This window comes from Arachis ipaensis, chromosome B08, assembly GCF_000816755.2.
Source record: "Arachis ipaensis cultivar K30076 chromosome B08, Araip1.1, whole genome shotgun sequence".
NCBI lineage: Eukaryota > Viridiplantae > Streptophyta > Magnoliopsida > Fabales > Fabaceae > Arachis > Arachis ipaensis.
In genome coordinates, this window is record NC_029792.2 from 14,996,742 (window position 1) to 15,009,241 (window position 12,500).

The window sequence follows — 12,500 nt, forward strand, 5'->3', positions numbered from 1 at the left end:
CTGATTATTTATCTTCTATCTTTATGAACTATTTTTTTTTTTAAATTTAAGTTATATATATAAATACTAGCTCACTACTGACTCTATAATAATCTGTGTGTTCAATCACAATGTAGTTCCTTTCTTCTCTCTTTCTCTTCTATTTTTCGTTCTCCTTATCTAATTAGCTCCTTCAATCTCTGATCCTTATTCTGTTGTAAACTCCTGATACCTTACATGGTATCAGAGCTGAGTATTCCTCCTCTATGACCCTTCTCCATTGTGGAGTTGCCAGTGCTTCAGAGATTGACTTGGGTAGGGTATTGACTGAGCTTGATGCTGAATCCACTACTGCATTGAGAACTTTGGGTTTAAAGATTTCACTTTTGCTCCTGGTTTGCATGTGGTGGCTATTCTAAGTAGCTGTTTCAGCAATGTTCAGGTAAGGAGGATGAAAAGTGTATGTATGAAAAGTGTATGTAGTTGGAGGGATAGTGTTTGAGGGTTGTGTATGGTTAGGTTGGGAAAAATTGAGAAAGAGGGTTGGATAGGAAATTCTTGGTCAAATTTGCGCTTCTTGAATATGAAAAGTGTATGTAGTTATCAAACCCGGACAGGACCGTCCGATTTGACAAAAAACCGGTGAACCGAACCTTTAACCAGTCCGGGTTAACAATAAAACCACACAAACAAACGAACAGGTTCAGTTTGACACGGCGTCACCTACTGGGTTCGAACCTGGCACTTCTGGAAAATAAAGGGATTTGTGACCACCAGGCTACCATGCTTTTTTGATTTTATTAATGCCTTTTTATAAATATATTATAATTAAAAAAATTAAATTTTATATAATTATTTAATTATAACCGAGTCAACCGGTTTAACTTGTGACCCAACGGTTGAACCAGTGACCCAGTGACCCAGTAGTCTCACCGGGTTGATTACTGGTTCGGTTCTGATAACTATGATTTTAACAGGGTATAGTTTGGTGTGGTGTTGAAGAGTACTTCTAGCTAGTGGGGATTTAAAGTTCAGTACTAGGGTGGGGAGTCTGTTGATTAGGTAGGTGGAGGTTAGGATTGCTTCATCCCAAAAGGAGAGAGGCAAAGAGGCTTGGGAGCAGGGGAGAAGCTAGGTTGAAGTTTAGGGAGGGGCCAAAAATTAATTTTGTAATAGAAAAAGAGTAAATAAAATTTTTAAGGGAGGCTAAAGTAAAATTTATACACAATTTATAAAGAAAATTTAAAGTTTGGGAGGGGCCATTGCCCCCCTTTTGCTATATGTGGCTCCGCCCCTACTTGGGAGAGAAGAGTGAGAGCTGTTTCAGTTAGGTGGCGATGCTTACGCTCAACACACCCATTTTGTTGGTGTGTGTGAGGACAGGTAAGTCTGTGATGAATTCCTTGGTTCTTGAGGTATTGTTGAAAGGTGTTGGAGAGGTATTTTCCACCATAGTCAGTCTGTAGGGCTTTGATAGTGTTGCCTATTTATTTTTCCATCAGGATTTTATATTGGAGAAAGGCTGTGAAGGTTTGATTTTTGGTATTTAGTAGATAGGTGCAGGTGTATCGGCTGTAGGCATCAATGAAGCACACATAGTATCTGATGCCGGACCTGCTGGGTTGTGGTGAGGGGCCCCAGAGGTTAAAGAACACTAGTTCTAAGGGCTGTGTGTACTGAGATTGAGAGGGAGAAAAGGAGAGCTAGTGAATTTTGCTGATGAAGTAAGAATTGCAAGGAAAAGTGATTTTAGTGGTATAGAAGGGGATTTGTTGGTTGTTGAGGATGGCTTTGGTGATATTGTTGGAGGGGTGACCGAGTCTTGTAGCCAAAGGTTTTCACCAACGCCAAGAAGTTGACTATGACCAAATTTTCAGTCCTGTAGTGCGGCCTGCTACAGTTCGAGTCATGCTCAGTGTGGCTCTTGCAAAAGGATGGAAAATTCATCAATTCAACTTCAACAATGCGTTTCTCAATGGGGATCTTCACGAGACTGTTTACATGTAGCAACTAGAAGGGTTCAAGGCCCCAAACTCCCTCCAAGTCTATAAACTCCAAAAATCTCTATATGGACTCAAACAAGCATCTAGAGCCTGGTTCACAAAGTTCAGCTTTGCACTTCAAAAATTTGGCTTCACAAGCACTCAGTCAGATGTCTTTCTGTTCACAAAGTTCACATCATCCTCAGCTACATACATCTTGGTGTATGTAGACGACATCCTTGTAACTGGTAACTCTGAATTTGATATTAAGGCACTCGTGAATGAACTCCACAACATTTTTGCCTTGAAAGAATTGGGAGAAATGAACTACTTCCTTGGCATTGAAGTAAAAATCCCTGATGACACAGTGACTCTCAAGCAAACAAAGTATGATGGTTTATTAGTGGCTAAGAGAAGGGGGGAGGGTTGAATATTAGTCCCTTTTTCACTTAATAACAGTTACTGTCCTTTGAAATACTTGAGGAGATATTTCTTGTTTTTGTCTCGTGCCTAGTCAAGAGACTTTTTCTTTTTGTCTCGTGCCTAGTCAAGAGACTTTTTCTTTTTGTCTCGTAACCAGCTAAGAGATATTTTTTCAGTTTTGTCTCCTATGCAGCAGAAACAGAAATGGAGTAGAAGAGAGAGAAAATCACACCAAGATGTATCATGGTTCAGCTGCTAAGTGCAATGCAGCCTACATCCAGTCTCCATCACAACAATGATGGAATTTCACTATAATCATGATTACATACACCAATTCTCCCTAGGAACTACCCTTCCTATCCGGGACAAGTCCAGAATCTAATCCCCAATCCTGAACTTGACTTGGTCACTGCCAAGCTTTCAACTGCTAAGTGCTAACCCAACTTGCAAGGGGATTCCCACAGAATCATGAAACACAACACAGATGTACAAAGGATCTCAAAAGACATCTATGGCTTTTTCTTTTAATTTTGCACTCTCTGCCTTTTTTCGCTCTATGGCTTTTTCTTACAAACCTCACTGTTTTCCTTTTTCCATGAGACTCAAGACAGACAAAATTAAACAGAAAAATTACAAAATAGAAAATATTGGAGGAGAAGAACTTCTGTTAGCTTGGGTAGCTATGAGAACTCTATGATTTTCACTCTTAACTCCTTGCCTCAAGTCCTGGCTATTCTCCCTTATTTATAGAAGGGGAAGCCTCCAAGGTTGAAACTGTTAAACCGAGCTAAACTTCTTCTTCTTCAAACCAAAACCGGTTCGGCCAGAGAGAGGAGAGGAAACCGAATGTAAAACCCAACATGCAATTACCTCTGTGTCTTCCCTTGTCACCAATCGTCATCAATCCGGGCCTTCCATCTTGACTTGCACTCCAAGAAGGATTCCTAGCCCTTGATGAGTTCTTGATGATGACAGCTCCTCCTGCTCTTATCCTCTGCCCCATCCACCACGTAGCTACAGTAGCTACCTCTTGTAGTGGTTGAGCAAAGGTAGAGACGAGCCATCCCTCCAAGGATCTTCTTCCTCTGACCGAATGGATCTTCTTCCATTTTAGGGTATGGAGAGCTTAAGATTACTTCACCACATCTTGCCTTTTGTGGTAAAGATCTTAGCCACAACATACTTCATATTTTCTTTTTCTTGATGCCATCATTACAATGGCTTCTAGCTTCTTCTAGCTTATTCTTCTTTACTCTGATATCTTGCAAAAGCTTTCATATTTTATGTGAAGTGACCGAAAGTGAAGAGAGAGTAGAGAGAGAAGAGAGAGAAATTGAAAGACTTTGAATTAGGAAAGAGAATGAAATTAATTGAGTTTGTTTCTTCCCTTTTGTTGAGTAGCGTGTATCATTAATGATAGCAATCAAATCAATTGCTATTTCTCTCTCATAATTCCAATGCAATTAATGTGAGTTGAATTTAATTTGAAATCCATCTTATGATGAGAGGAAGAGAGTGACCCAACTAAGCATGCAAGTTTCCCTCTTTCTCATTTTTCAATTTGGACCAAGCTAGTGGATCTCTTCTTCAAAAATGATCCGGACTAATATTTTAAATTTGGCCCAACAAGTATAATGACAATTTAGCCATAACACCTTAAACAATTTTGAACTAAGGTTGAATATTATATTTACATTGGGTTTGCTAATTTTTCTTTCCTTTTTGGCCCTTAAACAAAATCTGCAAATAATCAAAATTATTAATTAGCAAATATGAAATTAAGGCTCAAATTAATAATTTTGTAATTAATTATATTAATAATGTTTGATCATCATCAATTTAATTTGAAATTTTCTAAACTCATCAAAGTACATTAAGGACCTTTTGAAACGGGCAGAAATGACCCATGCAAAACCTGTAGCTACTCCCATGACCTCCTCCCTAAAGCTGTCTGTCTTTGGAGATGGCTCTTTCAGCAATCCCACCCTGTTCAGGTCTATTGTGGGTGGTCTGCAGTATGCCACAATTACAAAGCCTGAGATCTCCTTTTTAGTGAATAAAGTAGCCCAGTTTCTTTACAATCCTCTTGAGTCCCATGGGAAAGCAATAAAAAGAATTCTCAGGTTCAGCAAATTCACAAACTTTAGGATCTATGGTTTTTGCGACTCTGATTGGGCCAGTGATATTAATGATCGCAAGTCAACCAATGGGTATGGCATTTACCTTAGCTCAAATTTGGTTTTATGGCAACAGAAAGCAAACGACAGTGTCGAAGAGCAGCATTGAAGCTGAATTTTGGGGGATTGCAGATGCTGTGACTGAAATTATCTGGCTTCAAAACCTTCTTAGTGAAATCAGAGTCTCGTGCTCAACAAAACCTGTGGTATACTGCGACAATCAAAGTACAGTCCTACTCTTTGCCAATCCAATTCTGCACAACAAGTCCAAACACTTTGTCCTCAACCAGTCCTTTGTCTGAGACTATGTAACCAGAAAAGAAAGATTTGTTCAACATATCCCAACTCAAGATCAACTGGCTTACACCCTATCCAAACCTCTCTCAACTATAACCTTTGACAATTTCAAAAAACTGCTAAGAGTTTTCAATGCAGCATCATCATAGTCCCTTGTTTTGAGGGGGTATGTTAATGTAGTCGCTCTCTAGAAGTTCTCTTTGTTCACTCTCTAGAAGCTGCTTGTGCCAGCTCAGCTGGAGTTAGTTACAGCTGTTAGTCTCTCAACTAACTTGCTGCTTCACACCCACACACACACCTTGCATTTCACTCAACTTGTATAAGTACTAGTTCATTACTAACTCTATAAGGTATCAGTAGCTTACAGTAGAGTAAAGATCACAGATTGAAAGAGCTAATTAAACAAGGAGAACGGAAAGTGGAAGAAAAAGAGAAGAAAAGAACTGTATTGTAATTGAATACACAGATTATTACATAATTAGTAGTAAACTAGTACTACTAAATGCTTAATTGTTACTCAATAAATAATTAATCAGATCCAAACAAATAATTATAGAAAAACACGATTTAATATTACTCACGACCTCACATTTCTATTTTCCATTTAAAATAAAAAATAAAATCCCTAAAAACTCTCTTATGTTCAAATCAATTTCTGTATATTCAAATCAAACAGAAGAAAATATGAAAAAAAAACCTCCCTACCTTTCTTTTATCCCCTTTCTGGTTCGGCCCTTTTCCCTTCAAACAATTGTTGCCTGGATAGTTTTTTCATTTGCAAATTATATTAATTATGAAAACTGTGAGTTTGATTTGGAATTATGATTTATTATTATATTCATCAATCATTGAGTTGCCTTTTCAAGACCATTTGGATATTTATTAATTATTTATCAAAAAAGGAGAAAAAAGAAAAATGCAAAAGCACTCACTTGGCCCTGCAAAAGTTGTAGATAGAATTTCCCTAATAAAACATGCAAAGATCTTTTTTTCACGTGAAAGAATAAATATATTACAGATATATCTTTTTTGATTTTGTGCAATATATTATCGTCATTATTGATTCAACATTATTTCGAGTTTTCAACATCAGCAACATCAACCCTTAAATTGAAATGAATATAATAAATATATATGGTATATAGATTCTATGGTGTTTAATTTTTATCTAATTTATTTTTTATAAAAAAACTAGAATAAGCCAAGGGAAGTTGCAAATTACCTAAATAAGTCAAAGTGAATTTCGTTTCAGCAATGAGCCAAATCATATATTTATATAATTCGAACCAATGTGGTTCGAACTCGAATCATTAATAATTCGAACCAAGCCAGTTCGAATTACATGGAGATTAGTTGGTTCAAGTAATTCGAACCAAGCTGGTTCGAATTACAGAGGGAGAAGCTGCAACATATAATTCGAACCAAGCTGGTTCGAATTATAGGGAGAGATGCTGCGTCAAGTAATTCGAACCAAGCTGGTTCGAATTACACAACAACTAATTCGAACTAGTATGGCTCGATTTAATGGTAGACAGAGCAGTATATATAGGGTTGTAAACGTGAGTTGCTCTCATTAGAGGGTGTAAGATGGCTAGTGAGGAGAGTTTTATTGTTTTGGTTCACCACAGAGGATCCATTAAGAGGAAAACTCGTTCCGGTGTGAAGTTCACAGATAAGGATCCTCTCTGTATTGTCGTGAATCCAACGACGAGCTATGATGATATTGTTAGATCTGTTCTGATGAAACTTGGTCTGGAAGGTGCGAAGCAGGTGAAGAAGTTTTTCTACCGCATTCCAATCACGGTCCTGCAGAATACCGTGAAGTATGATTGTTTCACCATTGGCAGTGATGAGGACCTGCAAGTCATGTTTCTTTGTCGGAGGCAGTTTCCGGAGGTGAGGACACCAAAATTGTTGGCAAAGCTGGTTGATGTGGTATCCAGCTCAGGGGTTTCGAACCGGAATACCACCACTGTAGCCACGGCGGCCGGTTCCAGTTCCAGGCCTGCCGTTGCTTCTTCCTCCGTCCCTGTGTACGAGCCAGCAGTCCAACCTGTCGCCTCCCCGTCTTTTGCTGTTGATCTCAATGACGGTGTAGGCGACGAGGTAGGATCATTTGATATTCTGTCGAACACTTTACAGGGCGTTCCACCGGTTGGCGTCGGAGACAGATTGTTGGGTGATGCAGAGGAGGACGATGTCGAGCCGGATATGATTGACGATGACAGCGGCGACGAGGTTGGAGCGACTGAGCCTGCATTGGCGGTCGGTGGTTCTAGTTCTGGCACACAACAGTATCCACCACATTTTTCCTCTTTGGACCTAGATGCCATGAGGCAGGAGGGGGTTTCAGGGCACTCTGTTGGATTCGGAGCTAGAGATGCGGAAGGGACTGCTGGTCTGACAGAGTTCCAAGTTGGTCAGCAATTTCAGGATAAAGATGAGGCCCTGTTAAGTGTGAAGACTTACAGCATCCGGCGAGGGGTACAGTACAAGGTAGTGGAGTCTGATCATCGTCGGTATGTGGGCAAGTGTTCTGAGTTTGGGAATGGGTGCACATGGTTGATTCGACTGAGTCTCCGGCAGCGCAAGGGCATTTGGGAGGTCAAACGGTACAATGGACCTCACACTTGTCTGGCCACATCCATCTCGAGTGATCACAGGAGTTTGGATTATCATGTGATTTCATCGTTCATTATGCCAATGGTTAGGGCTGATGCATCCGTCAGCATCAAGGTGCACCTGAATGCCACGGCAGCACACTTTAGGTTCCGGCCGACTTACAGGAGGGTCTGGATGGCGAAGCAGAAGGCTGTTGTCCTTATCTACGGTGATTGGGATGAGTCATACAATGAGCTGCCTAGGTGGGTGTTGGGAGTCCAGCTGACGATGCCTGGTACTATTGCAGTCCTAAGGACGAGCCCCGTTCGAGTTGGAGGACAGGTAGATGAGTCTCAAGCATATTTTCACAGAATTTTCTGGACTTTTCCACCGTGCATCGAGGCATTCCGTCTTTGCAAGCCCCTAATCAGCATTGACGGCACACATCTGTATGGCAAGTACGGGGGAACGTTGCTCATCACGATTGCACAGGATGGGAACTCTAACATTCTACCTGTTGCGTTCGCACTAGTCGAGGGTGAGAATGCGGAGTCGTGGACATTCTTTCTCTCCCACCTTCGACAGCACGTGACACCACAGCCGGGTCTGCTGGTAATATCGGACAGGCATAACGGCATCAAGGCTGCGCTTGAGGCTCCTGATGGAGGGTGGTTACCTCCATCTGCCTACCGTGCATTCTGCATTCGACACGTAGCGGCTAACTTTGCCCTTACCTTCAAGGGGAAGGACGCACAGAGGCTTCTAGTGAATGCGGCGTATGCAAAGACCGAGGTTGAGTTTAATTACTGGTTTGATATTCTGCGGTCTGAGGACCCGGCGATGTGTGAGTGGGCAAACCGGATTGATTATTCCTTGTGGACTCAGCATCGTGATGAGGGGTGGAGATTCGGTCACATGACGACGAATATCTCTGAGTGTGTGAACTCGATCCTCAAGGGTGTCAGAAATCTCCCTGTATCCTCCCTGGTGAAGGCAACATATGGTAGGCTTGCGGAACTCTTTGTTCGCAAGGGGAGAGAGGCAGAGGCCCAGATGGGAACCGGACAACAATTCAGTCAGCACTTGGTGAAGTCCATTGAGGCCAACTTGAAGACGGCCAGGTGCTTCACGGTGACTTTGTATGACCGAGATAACTCCGAGTTCACCGTCCAGAGACCACTCCTACTGGTTCTTTCTCGTTGGGTAACTACAGAGTATCGCTTGCCTCTCAGACCTGTGACTGCGGGTACTTCCAGGCGCTTCATTTCCCATGCCAGCACGCACTTGCATGCTACGCCTACTCACGGGTTACCTGGTCCTCTTATGTTCACAGCGTGTATCAGATTAGTTCAGTGTTCAGTGTGTACCGGATGGGATTCACACCACCGATACCGGAGGGCTTCTGGCCACCTTACAACGGGCCCACCGTGATTCCGGACCCTGCCAAGAGGCGTGCGAGAGAGGGTCGTCCGAGATCCACTAGGATACGAACAAATATGGACAAGGCAGATCCGAACCGGCCAAAGAGGTGTGGCCTCTGTCGCCAACCCGGACACACCCGTCGGAGTTGCCCACAGCTTGGAGGATCGTCCCACACGGGGGGCCGGTAGTAGCGATGTTGTTACTGTTAGTGCTTATTGATTTTTATTTTTCCTGTTACATGTTATGTTAGAGGACTTATGTAATCTGTTGATCTTTCTACCTTCTAGTAATGAAAAAGTTGTTTCTGAATTTGAGTATAGCTAGAAATCACATAAATGCAAAACTTGATAACTAATTGTCAACATTAAAGTCTTATATGATTCAATGATAATACATATTCACTGATCCACTAGGTAAATACCAGATTTTGAAGTACAATAAGATGAACAAACAACAAGGAAAAACAGCTCTAAAGTAACAACAGTAGTCCACATGGGTATCATACATGAATGAACCCTAACGTCTAAAATACATGAAAAGTAAATCATCTAAACAAGTGGGAGCCCGTCCCACAGCGACGGGGTACCCGTGGCCTCTGACCTCTGCGGATAAACGGCTCCTCATCCTCTATCTCATCCGCGTCCTCATGCGGGGCAGGCTGTGCGGGTGGCGTAAAATGGACGGGTGCGGCAGACGGCCCGGCGACAGACTCTGATGTAGTGGTGTAGGCGAAAGGTGGGGTACCTCCCAAACCAAACTGGTCACCAACAGGTGTCGTAGCAGGCTCGTTCAGATCAACATCTAAGGGTGTCTGCGTGCCGGGGGTCTGACCACGCCTCCTGCCCGGCACGTCCTCCTGCATGATAGCCGTAATCTCCTCTAGAAATCGTGGACTGCCGAAGTCCGCATCAAGCGTATCTGCGCCAAGGAAGTCCTGCCACTGTGATCCCGGAATAACCCATGGAGTACCGTCCTGCTGAGGCTGGTCATGGGCGGGTACTCCAACAAAGTAATGTCCAAAAGGTCCTGACCCAAGTCCAGCGTCACTAGGCTCAGCCCCGTCACCAAAAGCTGAGCCATACCACTCACCTCCGTGCCCCCCATCCTGGGTACTAACACCAGCAACTGCAGCCGCCCCTGCACCATCCCCGCCCTCGGGCCCATGCTGATCGTCGTCATCGTCCTCAGAGTCAGGTGCAGCGGCATGAACCGCAGCACGCCCTCTACCTCTGCCTCGCTGGCCTCGTCGTCGACCCCCAGCGGGGCCGGGCTCGTCATCATCCTCCATAGCACGCTCAAGCCACCCCCAGTCACGCTGGCTACGCCGTGTCGCCACGCGAGCTCGCCTCTCAACCCGCCGCCTGTCCGGCACGTCGTCAGGACGATCCATCTCAGGAACTCGCCCAGGTCCCCGCTGTGAGGCCTCAACAGGAATAGCAACGGCTCTCGGATCCCCCAACTGCGGATCCGGAGACAAGAACCTCTTCCCGTGCTGACTCCACCACTCCAGGAACTCATGCGACGGACCAGGGTTAGCAACAACATCAAACCTCAGCACGCTTTCCGCACGGGACTCCCAATGGAGATGCCACTTCTGCAAATGGTACGGGAACCATCGATCGCCGCCTCTGCCATCCTTCGACATCAGAAAGTCGATGTTCAGGGCGGGATGTGGACGGGGCTGCACCCCTCCAAACTGCGGAAGAACCCTATCTATCTGATGCCACTCTATGACGGTAAAGTAGATAAGCGACGTAACAGACCACCACAGCGCCATGTGCCGAGGCTCCAAAACCTCTGGATGCACAACCTGAAGAACGTCGGGGCTGCTGTACGGCATCCAGATAAACTGCACCAAGAACTATACAGTGTCAGGGCAACTCATGAACCCAACTCGTAAGGTGTGGTTAAATAAAGAAACTTATTAAGTTATATACTGACCTCTCTATCCTGCAACCGGTCTATCCAGAGCCTCCACATCTGAACTCTAGGACCGTTCTCGCTACTGGAAGGGTTGTAACCTGACCACCTGCATCATACACATGTCTTACCGCTACTTAAATGTGTGCTTAGGGCCTCCAATACATTATAAATGAACACGTAGTTATGTATAGTAAATTGAAATAGACAAGGCTTAGTACAGTACCTCGAGGCCAATGGCCAGCTGAACGTCTCAAACCCTGTAGGCCTAAACCGAGGAAATCGCCAGAAAATCCATGACTGAAGTAACTGAAGTGGGCCCGCTAGCTTGATAACATTTCTGTTCGCCACTCGGCACATGCACCGGTACAATCATGTCAGTGCTGCAGAACCCCAACTGTAGGTCCCCATCTCCTCCAGCCTAGATACAAACGGAAGCCATCTGATGTGAATGCGATTGCCGGACTTGTCCGCAAACAGCTGCGTGCCCAACAACATCATGATGTACGCACGGGCGTATCGGCGCACAGTCTCGTCATCGGCTCCCTCGGGGCACTCACCAAAAGTCTCCTGAAACCAGCTGCAGTTCACTGCGTACTTCTGAACCTGGCTAGGAGGAGGTATCACTCCAAGCAACTCTTGGAACCACTCCCAGGCTGGACGCCCACCCTGGATGTATATATGGAACTCTGATAGGCAGCCGCTAACATAACGCCCATCCACTGGCAAACCCAACTGGTATGCCACGTCCTGGAGTGTGATCATGCACTCTCCGAAGGGCATATGAAACGTGTGCGTCTCCGGACGCCATCGCTCGACGAATGCACTGACAAGGGCCTCGTCTAACCGGAACCATCTATCGTTCAGCCTTGCAAGATGGTATAGACCGGCCATCTGCAAGTACGGAACATATCTGTCATCCAGTCCCATGCCCTGCTGCCGCCGCATGCTCCTGATGCATCGCTGAGGCTGCGCATGAAATGCACGGCAATGTTAGAACCAGCTTAGTAAACAACGCCAAAAACCACCAACACGATAAATCATCAACAAAACATTATACTAAGTAAAACCGCATCAAAATACATCAACAAGAACCACATGCAAAACAAACCAATAGACCGCACAACTAAACCGCTAACATAGAACAGCTTAAGTAGAACCACTGACATAAAACTACTAACACAAACCACTAACATAAACCACTAACATAAACCACTAACGTAAACCACTAACATAAATCACTAACATAAACCACTAACATAAACCACTAACGTAAACCACTAACATAAACCACTAACATAAACCACTAACATAAACCACTAACGTAAACCACTAACATAAACCACAAACATAAACCACTAACTTAAACCACTAGCATGAACTACTAACATAAACCACTAACATAAATCTCCTACATAAACCACCATCTAACCCGCATGCAAAACCACTAAGTCACATATACCGCTAGCACGAAGTTAATTATGTACTAACCTCCTCGTTGATGACCCCGGCTATATGAGCAACTCCATCCAAGCGATATAACCGTGCCGGATCGTCCCCCATCAGCAGAGTATTCCGTTCAGGTCTTCGTCGGAGAGAATCTGGGTCGTTTTCTCTGGGATTTGGTGGGGTAGGGCAAAGGAAGAATGGTTCGAATGAGGCTGATTCGAACTCCTTATATAGCCAATTCACGAGTAAT

The 12,500-nt window shown here is 44.1% G+C and overlaps 1 pseudogene; it reads left to right on the top strand.

Moving 5' to 3' along the window:
• LOC107610591 overlaps positions 6,446–12,500 on the top strand; it is a 6,321-nt pseudogene continuing 266 nt past the window's right edge.